The sequence below is a fragment of the Nycticebus coucang genome, chromosome 2, assembly GCF_027406575.1.
Source record: "Nycticebus coucang isolate mNycCou1 chromosome 2, mNycCou1.pri, whole genome shotgun sequence".
Classification (NCBI taxonomy): Eukaryota; Metazoa; Chordata; class Mammalia; order Primates; family Lorisidae; genus Nycticebus; species Nycticebus coucang.
Genome location: NC_069781.1, coordinates 82938219 through 82953312, shown reverse-complemented (window position 1 = coordinate 82953312; position 15094 = coordinate 82938219). Strand labels below are relative to the sequence as shown.

At 40.2% G+C, this 15094-nt stretch overlaps 1 pseudogene; it reads left to right on the top strand.

The window, feature by feature from the left end:
- Positions 1-5635: 5635 nt before the first annotated feature.
- LOC128597462 (growth hormone-regulated TBC protein 1-like) overlaps positions 5636-15094 on the top strand; it is a 113034-nt pseudogene continuing 103575 nt past the window's right edge.

Genomic DNA, 15094 nt, shown 5'->3' with positions numbered 1-15094 from the left:
GGTTCCAAAGTGGAAAGATGCTCACCCAAGCAAAAGACAAGTGATAGTCCATATGCCGAGTCATTGCATAAAGTTTCTAGGCTCCATGTTCACAGAAACCATGCCAAGAGCAGGTTCTACTTTGGAGAAAGTCAAACATTATCCTCATGACAGAAGCTACATAAATACTGCCCTTTTGATAGACCAGGCCTTGAGGTCATTTGAAGCACAATACCTGTCTCTCAGGTTAATTTACTAATCCATCTGTTACCCTTCATCTACCCTTCCCCCCTTAGCAACCACTTGCTACACATATACGGTCCAGTTTCTCTCCACCCTCCCTTCTAAAAGGTATCTTTAAAAGCCACCATCACTGAAACTTCGGGAAATCATTCTTGTGGTTTCCCCCAAATGCATTGTATTTTAAAATAAACCTTTCTCTTATTAATATACTATAACTGTAAGTTGATCTTTTCAGTGAACCAAACTAGGGGAAAAGAGCAAGTTTCCCTAAGACTCCCCTTCAATATGTTTGTTGACTGTAAAGAAGTGCAACTCAATAAAAATCAGGCAGATGGAGGAGGAGAGGATGGGTAAATTCACAACAAACAGGTATAATGCACACTGTCACTTTTACTCAATCTGTGCAAAAGCAAATTACGTAAACGAAATGTGTGTATCCCTATAATCTTCTGAAATTTTTTGAAAATGGGAATATATAGCCTCACATGACAAAAAAAAACATGGGTACACCCTTAATAGGCTCATCCTTACTAAGGATGAGAAAAGGTTTCTCCCTTTAATAAGGTCACAAGACAACGATGGAAACCAAAAAGCACATAGGAAACAATTCTAAACTGCGTACAGGTTTGTTTCTTCCCCCATCAATTTCTATCCCCTTTATCACCCACTGTAGAGTTCTGTGAAAACTAGGTCTGTTTCCTTTACTACTTTGGAAACAGTGCTTAACAATAGGGCCTGGCATGTTGTAAAACACTCAAATGATGCTTGCTAGATGTGTTAAAGTAATAGGAAAGATATGTGTGAGATATTTATTGATTCCTGTCTCAGAGGAGTAGATGCACAAAGGAAGGGGGTCTGCAGCATTGATTCTCAACTAAGAGTGGTTCTGCTCTCCAGAGAACATTTGGAAATGTCTGGAGATATTTTGGGTTGTCACACCTGGGGAGTACAACTGGCACATAGCGGGAAAAGACCAGGGATGCGGCTGTACATACTAAGACATAAGGACAGTCCCCCTACCACAAAGAGTCATCCAGTCCTAAATGTTAACAGTGCTGATATGGAGAATCCTTTGTCTGGGGTAAGAGCCTCAGCTACAGTATCTTAAATATTTGGTGATCTTTGAGCTACTACCAAGGGGTGCTGGCTTTTCTTTTATAGATTGGGTATAGATAGTTCCATATTGCATTTATGGCTTTATATAAAGTGCTCTAGTTAAATAATTCAGTTTCAAAAACTAAGATGTAAAGAAAATTTAGGTGAATTACAATACAGATTTATAGATAGGATAGGACAAAATCAATGTCGGTACCATATGTAATACCTGACCTTGGGGAAGTAATGACAAACTATGGTCATAGAATCAGTTAAGTGAGGAGCATCATTTTGATTTCACCTGACTTATTAGGTGATCTTGGGTGAGTTATTTAGCTATGTTTAGTGTTATTAAAATGAAGATGGTGATAATAGATACTTCACTAGGTTAGTTTTTTGTTTGTTTATTTTGTTTTGTTTTGCTTTTTTTAGAGACGGGGTTCTCGCTCTTACTCAGCCTGGTCTCAAACCCATAAGCTCAAGTAATCCACTCTCCTTGGCTTCCCAGAGTGCTAGGATTACAGGCATGAGCCACCACATTTGGCCTTTAAAATTATTTTAAATTGCACATTAACTTTATGGACAATGCGTGAGTGTGTGTGTGTACCATAAAAAACAATGGAGACCTTACATCTTTAGTATTCACCTGAAAGGATTTGAAGGACGTTCTCCTAAGTATCTCAAGAATGGAAAAGCAATGGCTTGGTGCTCAGTGGTTAGGGCTCTGGCCACATACATGGGGGCTGGTGGGTTTGAACCTGACCCAGGCCTGCTAAACAACAATGACAACTATGAAAAAAAAAATAGCTGGGCAGTGTGTCAGGTGCCTGTAGTCCCAGCTACTTGAGAGGCTGAGGCAAGAGAATCACTTAAGCCTAACAGTTTGAGGTTGCTGCGAGCTGTGACACCAAGGCACCCTACGCCAGGGTGACATAGTGAGATTCTGTCTCAAAAAAAAAAAAAGAAAAGAAAAGAAAATGGAGGACTGAAGCCAGCTTTCCACAGAGGCTCCCATCCAGAAGGAGAGTTAAAGGACAGAAATTTAGCAAGTAACCTGGTGGATTAGAGTTGCACCAAGAGAGAAGGTTGAAGAACGCACATCAACCCCACTGAGGCAAGCTGCGACCCCACGGATACAAACAAAAGGTACAAAATCCATCACCAAGCAGATGGGAGTCCCCTCCCCCATGAGAATGGCTCAGAGTACCCCATAAACAAATATGAAAAAATGCTCATCATCCTTCATCATCAGAGAATTGTAAATCAAAACTACTTTGAGATATCATCTAACTTTAGTAAGATTAGCCCATATCACAAAATCCCAAGAACAGAGATATTGGTGTGGATGTGGAGAAAAGGGAACACTTCTACACTGCTGGTGGGAAGGCAAATTAATACATTCCTTTTGGAAAGATGTTTGGAGAACACTTAGAGATCTAAAAATAGATCTGCCATTCAATCCTATAATTCCTCTATACCCAGAAGACCAAAAATAACATTATAACAAAGATATTTTACCAGAATGTTTATTGCAGCCCAATTCATAATTGCTAAGTCATGGAAAAAGCCCAAGTGCCCATCGATTCATGAATGAATTAATAAGTTGTGGTATATGTACACTGTGGAATATTATGCAGCCTTAAAGAAAGATGGAGACTTTACGTCTTTCATGTTTACATGGATGGAGCTAGAACATATTCTTCTTAGTAAAGTATCTCAAGAATGAAATAAAAAGTATCCAATATACTCAGCCCTACTATGAAACTAATTTATGGCTTTCACATGAAAGCTATAACCCAGTTATAACCTAAGAATATGGGGAAGGGTGAGAGGAAAGGGAGGGAGTGGAGAGGATGGGCAGAAGGAGACTGGTGGGATTACACTTGCAGTGCACCTTACAAGGAAGGGTACATGTAAAACTTAGTAAATGTAGAACATAAATGTCTTAACACAATAACTAAGAAAAATGCCAGGAAGGCTATGTTAACCAGTGTGCTGAAAATATGTCAAATGATATATAAAAACAGTATATGGTGCCCCATGATCACATTAATGTGCACAGCTATGATTTATTTTTAATTGTTGGGGATTCATTGAGGGTACAATAAGCCAGGTTACACTGATTGCGTTTTTTAGGTAAAGTCCCTCTTGCAATCATATCTTGCCCCCAAAAGGTTTGGCACACACCAAGGCCCCACCCCCCTCCCTCCTTCTTTCTCTCTGCTCTCCCCTTCCCCCACCCCCACAATGACCTTAATTGTCATTAATGGTCCTCATATCAAAATTGAGTACATAGGATTCATGCTTCTCCATTCTCGTGATGCTTTACTAACAATAATGTCTTCCATTTCCATCCAGGTTAATACAAAGGATGTAAAGTCTCCATTTTTTTAATGGCTGAATAGTATTCCATGGCGTACATATACCACGGCTTGTTAATCCGTTCCTGAGTTGGTGGGCATTTAGGCTGTTTCCACATTTTGGTAATTGTAAATTGAGCTGCAATAAACAGTCTAGTACAAGTGTCCTTATGATAAAAGGATTTTTTTCCTTCTGGGTAGATGCCCAGTAATGGGATTGCAGAATCAAATGGGAGGTCTAGCTTGAGTGCTTTGAGGTTTCTCCATACTTCTTTCCAAAACGGTTGTACTAGTTTGCAGTCCCACCAGCAGTGTAAAAGTGTTCCCTTCTCTCCACATCTACGCCAGCATCTGCAGTTTTGAGATTTTGTGATGTGGGCCATTCTCACTGGGGTTAGATGATATCTCAGGGTTGTTTTGATTTGCATTTCTCTAATAGATAGGGATGATGAACATTTTTTCATGTTTGTTAGCCATTCGTCTGTCTTCCTTACAGAAGGTTCTATTCATATCTTTTGCCCATTGATATATGGGATTGTTGGCTTTTTTCATGTGGATTAGTTTGAGTTGTCTATAGATCCTAGTAATCAAGCTTTTGTCTGATTCAAAATATGCAAATATCCTTTCCCATTGTGTAGGTTGTCTATTTGTTTTGGTTGGTGTCTCCTTAGCTGTACTGAAGCTTTTAAGTTCAATGAAGTCCCATTTGTTTATTTTTGTTGTTGTTGCAATTGCCATGGCAGTCTTCTTCATGAAGTCTTCCCCCAGGCCAATATCTTCCAGTGTTTTTCCTATGCTTTCTTGGAGGATTTTTATTGTTTCATGCCTTAAATTTAAGTCCTTTATCCACCTTGAATCAATTTTTGTGAGTGGGGAAAGGTGTGGGTCCAGTTTCAGTCTTTTACATGTAGACATCCAGTTCTCCCAACACCATTTATTGAATAGGGAGTCTTTCCCCCAAGGTATGTTCTTGTTTGGTTTATCAAAGATTAGGTGGTTGTAAGATGTTGGTTTCATTTCTTGGTTTTCAATTCCATTCCAAGTGTCTATGTCTCTATTTTTGTGCCAGTACCATGCTGTCTTGACCACTATAGCTTTGTAGTACAGACTAAAATCTGGCATGCTGATGCCCCCAGCTTTATTTTTATTACTAAGAACTGCCTTAGCTATACGGGTTTTTTTCTCATTCCATACAAAACGCAGAATCATTTTTTCCAAATCTTGAAAGTACGATGTTGGTATTTTAATAGGAAAAGCATTGAATAGGTAGATTCCTTTAGGAAGTATAGACATTTTAACAATGTTGATTCTTCCTATCCATGAGCATGGTGTGTTCTTCCATTTGTTAAAATCCTCTGCTATTTCCTTTCTGAGGATTTCATAATTTTCTTTATAGAGATCCTTCACCTCCTTCGTTAGGTATATTCCTAGGTATTTATTATGGTGAAGGGAGTCGTGTCCTTAATTAGCTTCTCATCTTCACTGTTATTGGCATATACAAAGGCTACTGACATGTGGACATTGATTTTATATCCTGAAACATTACTGTATTTTTTGATGACTTCTAGGAGTCTTGTGGTTGAGTCTTTGGGATTCTCTAAGTATAAGATCATGTCATCAGCAAAGAGGGAGAGTTTGACCTCCTCTGCTCCCATTTGGATTCCCTTTATTTCCTTGTCTTACCTAATTGTATTGGCTAGAACTTCCAGCACTATGTTGAATAGTAAAGGTGACAGAGGACAACCTTGTCTGGTTCCAGGTCTAAGAGGAAAAGCTTTCAGTTTTCCTCCATTCAGTAAAATATTATTTGTCATAGATAGCTTCAATCAGTTTTAGAAATGTGCCACCTATGCCTATACTCTTCAGTGTTCTAATTAGAAAAGGATGCTGGGGGAGCAGGGAGACCAACTGGGACCCGCTCTCCAGGGGGGGTCTCTCAGTGAGTGCCTCCCCCCGGCATGGAACCCCCCGCCCACCCAGCGCGGGCAGGAGGCTCGGTCTGGGTCCCCAGGGTTGATCCGGATGGATTTGAAAGGCCTGAAGACTTTGATTATGCAGCCTACAAAGAGTTTTTTTCCACCTATCTGGTGATACTCACGAGAAGAGCAATAAAATGGTCCAGACTTCTGAAGGGAAGCAGTGCGTCCAGAAAAGCATGACGGTGAAGCGCTATGTCCGCAAAGGTGTCCCGCTGGAACACCGTGCCCGAGTCTGGATGGCACTGAGTGGAGCCCAGGCCCAGATGGACCAGAACCCCGGCCACTACCACCGGCTCCTCCAAGGAGAGAGAGACCCCAGCCTAGACAACGCCATCAGGACAGATCTGAATTGGACCTTCCCAGACAATGTGAACTTCCGGAAGACTGCAGACCCCTGTTTACAGAAGTCCTTGTACAACGTGCTGTCAGCTTACGGGCAGCACAACCGAGGTGTGGGGTACTGCCAGGGAATGAACTTTATAGCGGGATATCTGATTCTCATAAGGAAGAATGAGGAACAGTCTTTCTGGCTGTTGGACACTCTTGTGGGGAGGATACTGCCTGAGCTTTTGTTGCAGTTTGGCCAGGGCTGGGTTCAAACCCGCTACCCTCAGTATATGGGGCCTGCGCCCTACCCACTGAGCCACAGGCACTGCCCAACTGAGGAGTAATTTGAAGAGGTTTATTCTGAGCCTGGTACGAGTGACCATGGCCCAGAGCCACACTCATGAGGCCTTGAGCAAGTGGACTCCCTGTGGCTGGGTCAGTTTGGAGACAGAATTGCACCTAAAGTCACATCAGTATACAAAAGGCATATATTGGTTTGGCCTAAAAAGCTGGGACATCTTCAAGCAGAGGCATTACCGGATGTAGGTGGCTTAAAGACGCTTTGGTTAAAGAAATGAAGCTTTGGCTTGGCACGTATAGCTCAAGTGGCTAAGGCGCCAGCCACATACACCAGAGCTGATGGGTTTGAATCCAGCCTGGGCCTGCCAAACAACAATAACAACTACAACCAAAAAATAGCCAGGCGCCTATAGTCCCAGCTACTCAGGAGGCTGAGGCAAGAGAATCACCTAAGCCCAGGAGTTGGAGGTTGCTGTGAGCTGTGACACCACAGCATTCCACCCAGGGTGACAAAGTGAGACTCTGTCTCAAAAAAAAAAAAAAGAAAAGAAAAGTGAAGCTTTGTCTAAAGGCTTGGAATGTTTCAAGATGAGGAAGCCTGTTAATCCCAAGCCACTGGACATGCAAAAAAAAGAAAGAAAGAAAAGGATGCTGGATTTTACCCAATGCATTTTCTGCATCTATTGAGAGGATCATATGATTTTTATTTTTGCCTCTGTTAATATGGTGGGTAACGTTTATGGACTTGAGTAGGTGAAACCAGCCTTGCATCCCTGGGATGAAACCTACTTGATCATGATGTATGACTTTTTTGATGATAAGCTGTAATCTATTGGCTAGGATTTTGTTGAGAATTTTTGCATCTATATTCATGAGTGAAATTGGTCTGAAATTCTCCTTCTTGGTTGGGTCTTTTCTTGGTTTTTGGTATCAGGGTGATGTTTGCTTCATAGAACGTGTTGGAGAAGAGTCCTTCCTCCTCAATTTTTTGGAATAATTTCTGCAGTACAAGAATAAGCTCTTCCTTGAAGGTTTGATAGAACTCTGGTGTGAAGCCATCTAGACCAGGGCATTTTTTGGTTGGAAGCTTTTTTTTATTGTTTCTTTAATCTCAGTGCTTGAAATTGGTCGGTTCAGGAGCTCTATTTCTTCCTGACTAAGTCTAGGGAGAGGGTGTGATTCCAAATATTGATCCACTTCCTTCACATTGTCACATTTCTGGACATAGAGTTTCTTGTACTATTCAGAGATGATCTCTTGTATTTCTGTGAGATCAGTTGTTATTTCCCCTTTATCATTTCTGATTGAGGTTACTAGAGATTTTACTTTTCTATTTCTAGTTAGTCTGGCCAATGGTTTATCTATTTTACTTATTTTTTCAAAAAACAAATTCCTTGTTTCATTAATTTTCTTTTTATTATTATTAAATCATAGCTGTGTACATTAATGCGATCATGGGGCACGATACACTAGTTTTATAAAATGTTTGACACATTTTCATCATACTGGTTAACATAGCCTTCCTGCCATTTTCTTTTCTTTTCTTTTCTTTTCTTTTTTTATTAAATCATAGCTGTGTACATTAATGCAATCATGGGGCACCATACACTGGTTTTATAGACCATTTGACACATTTTCAACACACTGGTTAACATAGCCTTCCTGGCATTTTCTTAGTTATTGTGTTAAGACATTTATGTTCTACATTTACTAAGTTTCACATATAACCTTGTAAAATGCCCCACAGGTGTAATCCGACCAATCACCTCCCTCTGCCCTCCTTCCTCTCCCTCCCATCCCTTTCACCCTTTCCCCTATTCTTAGGTTATAACTGGGTTATAATTTTCATGTGAAAGCCATAAATTAGTTTCATAGTAGGGCTGAGTACATTGGATACTTTTTCTTCCATTCTTGAGATACTTTACTAAGAAGAATATGTTCTAGCTCCATCCATGTAAACATGAAAGAGGTAAAGCCTCCATCTTTCTTTAAGACTGCATAATATTCCATGGGATGCATATACCACAATTTATTAATCCATTCGTGGATCGATGGGCACTTGGGCTTTTTCCATGATTTAGCAATTGCGAATTAGGCTGCAGTAAACATTCTGTACAAATATCTTTGTTATAATGTGATTTTTGGTCTTCTGGGTATATACCTAGTAGAGGAATTATAGGATTGAATGGCAGATCTATTTTTAGATCTCTAAGTGTTCTCCAAACATCTTTCCAAAAGGAATGTATTAATTTGCAATTCCACCAGCAGTGTAGAAGTGTTCCCTTTATCCACATCCACGCCAACATCTCTGTTCTTGAGATTTTGTGATATGGGCTAATCTTACTGGAGGTAGATGATATCTCAACGTATTTTTGATTTGCATTTCTATGATGATTAAAGAGGATGAGCATTTTTTCATATGTCTGTTGGCCATGCGCCTGTCTTCTTCAGAGAAGTTTCTCTTCAAGTCCCTTGCCCAGCCTTTGATGGTATCATTTGTTCTTTTCTTGCTTGTACGTTTGAGTTCTCTGTGGATTCTAGCTATTAAACCTTTGTCAGAGACATAACCTGCAAATATCTTCTCCCATTCTGAGGGCTGTTGGCTTGCTTTACTTACTGTGTTCTTGGCTGTGCAGAAGCTTTTTAGTTTGATTAGGTCCCAGTAGTGTATTTTTGAAGCTACAAAATTGCCTGGGGGGTCCTTCTCATAAAATACTTGCCCAAACCAATTTCTTCAAGGGTTTTCCCTGCACTCTCTTCTACTATTTTTATAGTTTCAGATCTTAAGTTTAAACCTTTAATCCACTGAGAGTCTATCTTAATTAATGGTGAAAGGTGTGGGTCCAGTTTCAGTCTTGTATAGGTTGCCCGCCAGTTCACCCAGCACCATTCGTTAAATAGGGAATCTTTTCCCCACTGAATGTTTTTAATTGGCTTGTCAAAGATCAAATAATGGTAAGTAGCTGGATTCATCTCTTGGTTCTCTATTCTGTTTCAGACATCTACCTCTCTGTTTTTGTGCCAGTACCATGCTGTTTTGATCACTATCAATTTATAGTATAGTCTGAGGTCTGGTAGCGTGATTCCTCCTGCTTTGTTTTTATTTGTGAATAATATCTTGGCTATACGAAGATTTTTCTGATTCCATATAAAAAGAAATATTATTTTTTCAAGATCTTTAAAGTATGGCAATGGAGCTTTAATAGGGATTGTATTAAAATTGTGTAGCTTTGGGTAGTATGGACATTTTAACAATGTTGATTCTTCCCAGCCATGAGCATGGTATGTTTTTCCACTTGTTAACATTTTCAGCTATTTCTTTTCTTAGAGTTTCATAGTTCTCTTTATAGAGATGTGTCACGTCCTTTGTTAGATAAACTCCCGAATATTTCATTTTCTTTGGCACTACTATGAATGGAATAGAGTCCTTAACTGTTTTTTTCAGCTTGACTATTGTTGGTATTTTACATATACCAATTTATGAATGTTGATTTTGTAAGCTGAGACGCTGCTGTATTACTTGATCACTTCTCTGAGTTTTGTAGTAGAATCCCTGGTGTTTTCCAGATATACAATCATATCATCCACGAAGAGTGAAAGTTTGATCTCTTCTAACCCTATATGGATACCTTGATTGCCTTTTCTTCCCAAATTGTGATGGCTAAAACTTCCATTACAATGTTAAAGAGCAGTGGAGACAATGGGCAGCCATGTCTGTACCTGATCTTAGTGAAAATGATTTCAATTAACTCCATTCAATACGATATTGGCTGTGGGTTTGCTGTAGATGGCCTCTATCAGTTTAAGAAATGTCCCCTCTATACCAATTTTCTTAAGTGTTCTGATCATGAAGGGATGTTGGATATTATCAAAAGCTTATTCTCACCAATTGAGAGAATCATATGGTCTTTGTTTTTTAATTTGTTTATGTGCTGAATTGTACTTATAGATTTAAATATATTAAACCAGCCTTGAGACCCTAGGATAAAACCAACTTCGTCATGACGTATAATTTGTTTGATGTGTTGCTGGATTCTGTTTTTAAGGATCTTGTTGGATATTTTTGCAGCTACATTCATTAGAGATATTGGTCTATAATTTTCATTTATTGTTGGGGGTTTCCTTTTTGGGGGAGCAGGGTGATGTTTGCTTCATCGAACATGTTGGGTAGTCTTCTTTCTTTTTCTACATTTTGGAACAGGTTGAGTAATATAGGCACTAACTCCTCTTTAAAGGTTTGGCAGAATTCTGACGAGAAGCCATGTGGTCCCAGGTTTTTCTTTTTAGGGAGATTTTGTATGGTTGATGCTATTTCAGAACTTGATATTGGCCTGTTCAACATTTCCACTTGATTCTGGCTAAGTCTTGGAAGATGACATGCTTCCAAGTATTGGTCAATTTCCTTCAGATTGTCATATTTCTGAGAATAAAGTTTCTTGTAATATTCATTAAGGATTTTTTGAATTTCTGAGGACTCTGTTTTTATTTTGTCCTTGTGGTTTCTGATTGACGAAATTAGAGATTTGACTCCATTTTCCCTGGTTAGGTTAGCCAAAGGTTTATCTATTTTATTGACCTTTAAAAAAAACCCAACTTTTTGATTTATTGATCTGTTATACAATTCTTTTGTTTTCAATTTCATTTAATTCTGCTCTAATTTTGGTTATTTCTTTTTTTCCACTGGGTTTGGGGTCGGAATGTTCTTCCTTTTCCAGTTGCTTGAGATGTCCCATTAAGTTCTTAAATTCCTCTCTTTCTGTTCTCTTGAGGAAGGCTTGCAGTGCTATAAATTTTCCTGTTAGGATTTTCTTTGGGGTATCCCAGAGGTTCTGATTATTCGTGTCTTTATTGTCATTTTGTTCCAAAAATTTGGCAGTTTCCTTCTTAATCTCATCTGTAACCTAGCTATCATTCAGCATAAGATTATTTAACTTCCATGTTTTTCTGTGAGTATGCAGATTCCTGTTGTTACTGAGTTCAACTTTTATTCCATGGTGGTCCGAGAAGATGTAAGGAATAATTTCTATTCCTTTAAATTTACTAAGGTTAGGCTTGTGACCTAAAATGTGATCGATTTTGTAGTATGTTCCATGGGCTGATGACAAGTATGTATATTCAGTTTTGTTGGGATGAAATGTTCTGTAGATGTCTGCTAAATCAAAATGTTGGATGGTTAGGTTTAAATAAAAAATTTCTTTGCTCAGCTTCTTCTTGGAGGATCTATCCAACACTGCCAAAGGAGTGGTGAAATCTCTGACTATTATGGAGCTGGAAGAAATCAAGTTGCTAGAGTTTCTCTTATGAATTGAGGTGCATTCAGGTTGGGTGCATAGATATTAATAATTGAAATTTCATCATATTGAGTATTACCTTAACAAATATGAAATGACCATTCTTATTCTTCCTTACTTTTGTTGGATTAAAGCCTATTGTTTCTATTAAAGCCTATAGAATTGCAACACCTGCTTTTTTCTGATTACCATTTGCCTAAAATATGGACGACCTTCCTTTCACCCTGAGTCTATATTTATCTTTTAAGGTAAGATGTGACTCTTGTATGCAGCAAATATCTGGCCTGATTTTTTTGTGTCTAGTCAGCTAACCTGTGCCTCTTTAGAGAACAGTTTAAGCTGTTCACATTAATGGGGAATATTAATAAGTCTGGTAAAATTTTGGGTATCGAGTTTATCAAAAGTCCCATGGACATTTTTAATCCTTTCGCCACTATGGAAGTTGGAGTTTGATCAAAAGTTCTTGAGTGAATTTACTTTTGTGGTAGAGGACTGGGCTGGTCATTACAGAGGATAGGTCTGAGAATATCCTGAAGAGTTGGTTTGGTTATGTCAAATTTCTTCAATATGTGAATGTCATTAATGTATTTAATTTTTCCATCATAAATGAAAGTTGAAAGTTATTTTGCTTAGGAAATTAAAAGTCGGATGGTCCCTGTGGCTCAAGGAGTAGGGCACCAGTCCCATATGCCGGAGGTGGTGGGTTCAAACCTAACCCCGGCCAAAAACCACAAAAAAAAAAAAAAAAAAAGAAATTAAAAGTCTATGACTACCCTCTTTTGGCTTGAAAAGTTTCAGCAGAGAGATCTGCAGTCATTCTAATATTCTTCCCTTTGTAGGTAATGGATTTCTTACGTCTGGCTGCTTTCAGAATTTTCTCCTTCATATTAACTTTAGTGAAGTTAATTATGATATGCCTGGGGAATGTCTTATTGAGATTGAGTCATGCTGGGGTTCTGAAACTATCTGCTATCTGAATTTCAGAATCTCTTGGCATGTCTGCAAAATTCTGTTTCATAATTTCATGGAGGAAGGCCTCTGTGCCTTGCGAGGACTCTTCATCACTTTCAGGGATTCCAATGAGGTGGATGTTAGCCTTCTTTGAATTATCCGAGAGCCCTCTGAGAGAATGATCTCTTTTTGCTATTTCTCTTCCCCTTTCAGAGTTTGGGAGTGTTCAAAAGCTTTGTCTTCAATGTCAGAAATTTTTTCTTCTGCTTGCTCCACTCTGTTACTGAGGGATTTTACTGTATTTTTCAGATCTTTGAGGGCTGCAAATTCTAGCCTCAGTGCATCAAAATCTTTGGTGGTTTTGTCTTTAAATTCATTAAATTCTTGAGACAACTTTTGAATTTCTCCTCAAATTTCTAATTCTGACTTTTGAATTGCTCCTTGAACTTCTAATTCCAAATTTACGTCCATTTTATTTAATCTTGTTTACAATCCAAAATCTGAATTCGATTTCTGACATCTTGGACAGCTGTTTATGAATGGGATCTTCAGTTACATCTGCCATATCTTTCCTTGCAGGGGTTGATGTATTCTGGTTATTCATGTTACCAGAGTTTTTCTGCTGATTCCGCCCCATGATTGTTTTACACCATTTAATTTTTCTACTGGAGCTTTGTCAAGGACCCATACAGTGCCATGGCCTGAGAAACTGGGGACCTGTTTGGTGTTGTGGGGCTAAGTGATTCTGACTTGATTTCAGCTGGTCTCTGTTCAACCCTAGTGAAACAGTTACACTGGGTTGAAGTCTCAGCAGTGGAGAAATACCAGCAAATAAGTCACACCGCCCCCATCAGGCAACAATTGGAAAAGGAAAATTAAACCTTCCTACAACCACACACCCAGGGCACCTCCTGAATAGTCCTCAGGCGATTGGATCAGTTCAAAAGGTCCAAATCAATTGTCTCAGTTAGCACCTGTCTCAGGTGGGAGAGTTTAAAAGCTCTTTGGCAACTGGATCGCAGGTTTCTGGAAACTACTCAGATATGGCTTGCTCCGTTGCTCCATGGAGTCAGGAGGACCCACCCAGCAAATAGATCAGTCTGGGAAGGTTGATGCCTCCTTCCCCACTTTGCACCTCTGTCACACCCAGTCACTGATAGCCCTGCAGGGCTGTGACTCAGTAGCCTGTAGTGAACAGATACTCCTGTGGTTTGTGTCTGCCTGAATCACAAGGAAATCTATTTCTGCTCAGCCAGGCCGTTGCACTGTGCCTCTGTCTAGCAGAGTGAGGTGAGGCCTGACAACCTTGGGCTCTTGATGGAGGCTGGGGGGTGTTCACTCAGTTCCAACACCGGCCCTGATTAATGTTACTGACAGAACAGAACAACTTTGCAGGAATTTGTTTCTGTCCCTGCTAAATTCCCCTGCAGAAGAGAAGCTGTTTTGAGTTCCCAGAGCCTGTGCCTCAGGCCCTGTCTTTGCTCCTGCAGGTTTGTATTCAGTTTCTACCCACCTGTCTTCCTTTGTCTATAGGCTGAAGATCCCCTGAGGGCCGGGTGTGTCTTAGGCTCAGTATAGTGGTCTTCTGGGTCAGCCCTGCCCTGGGAACTTCATGGCTCTGGGCTTGTGTTTCTAGTCCCCACACTCCACCCAGGCTTGTAACGCCTAAGACAAACCCATTGCTCACGGGGCCTGTGTTTTCGTCCCAGATCTGTTCCGTGGTGGTTACCCCTTGAGTAGATGCCCAGCCTCCTCTGGTGGCCCAGGGAGACAGGGGGTGTTTATTCAGAATATCCACGAGTGAGCCTTATTGTTGCTAAAAGGCAGTTGCTGCTCTGTACCTTGGGGCACCGTCACTCCTGTGTGGTTCCCTTTCAGTGGACCATCCTCTCCTCACTCCTGTGCCCCAGAGTCAGCACTGACTAGCTGCTGTTTTGACCCTGTCCACGTCCCTCAAGAAATCACCCAAGAATCTGGACTCCTGAGGGACAGGCTTCCAGACCTCAGAATGAGAGTGGAGGGGAGTGCTGGGAGCTCAGAGTTGCAGATAGAGAATATATATAGTTTTATACAGTTTTATGCCTTGCAAGAGAACGCCATGGTACCATAGTAGGGGAGTTAGGTCCAGTTATTAGAGGGTCTGTCCCGTGGAGTGTATTGGGAGGACCTTTGAACTCTGCTCATTTATTTGTGGGGCGCTCCGAGCCGTTCACATGGTGGAGGGGACTCCCATCCACTTGGTGATGGATTTTGTACCTTTTGTTTGTATCCTTGGGCTCACAGCTCGCCTCAGCGGGGTTGATGTGTGTTCTTCAACCTTCTCTCTTAGTGGAGCTCTAATCCACCAGGTTACTTGCTAAATTTCTGTCCTTTAACTCTCCTTCTGGACAGGAGCCTCTGTGGAAAGCTGGCTTCAGTCAGCCATCTTGTCTCCTCTCCACCTCATTAATTTTCTGAATGATTCTTTTGTTTTCAATTTCATTGATCTCTGATTTGATTTTGGAGATTTCTTTTCTTCTACTGAGGTTAGCCATGGATTGTTCTTCTTTTTCCAATTCCATAAGATGGC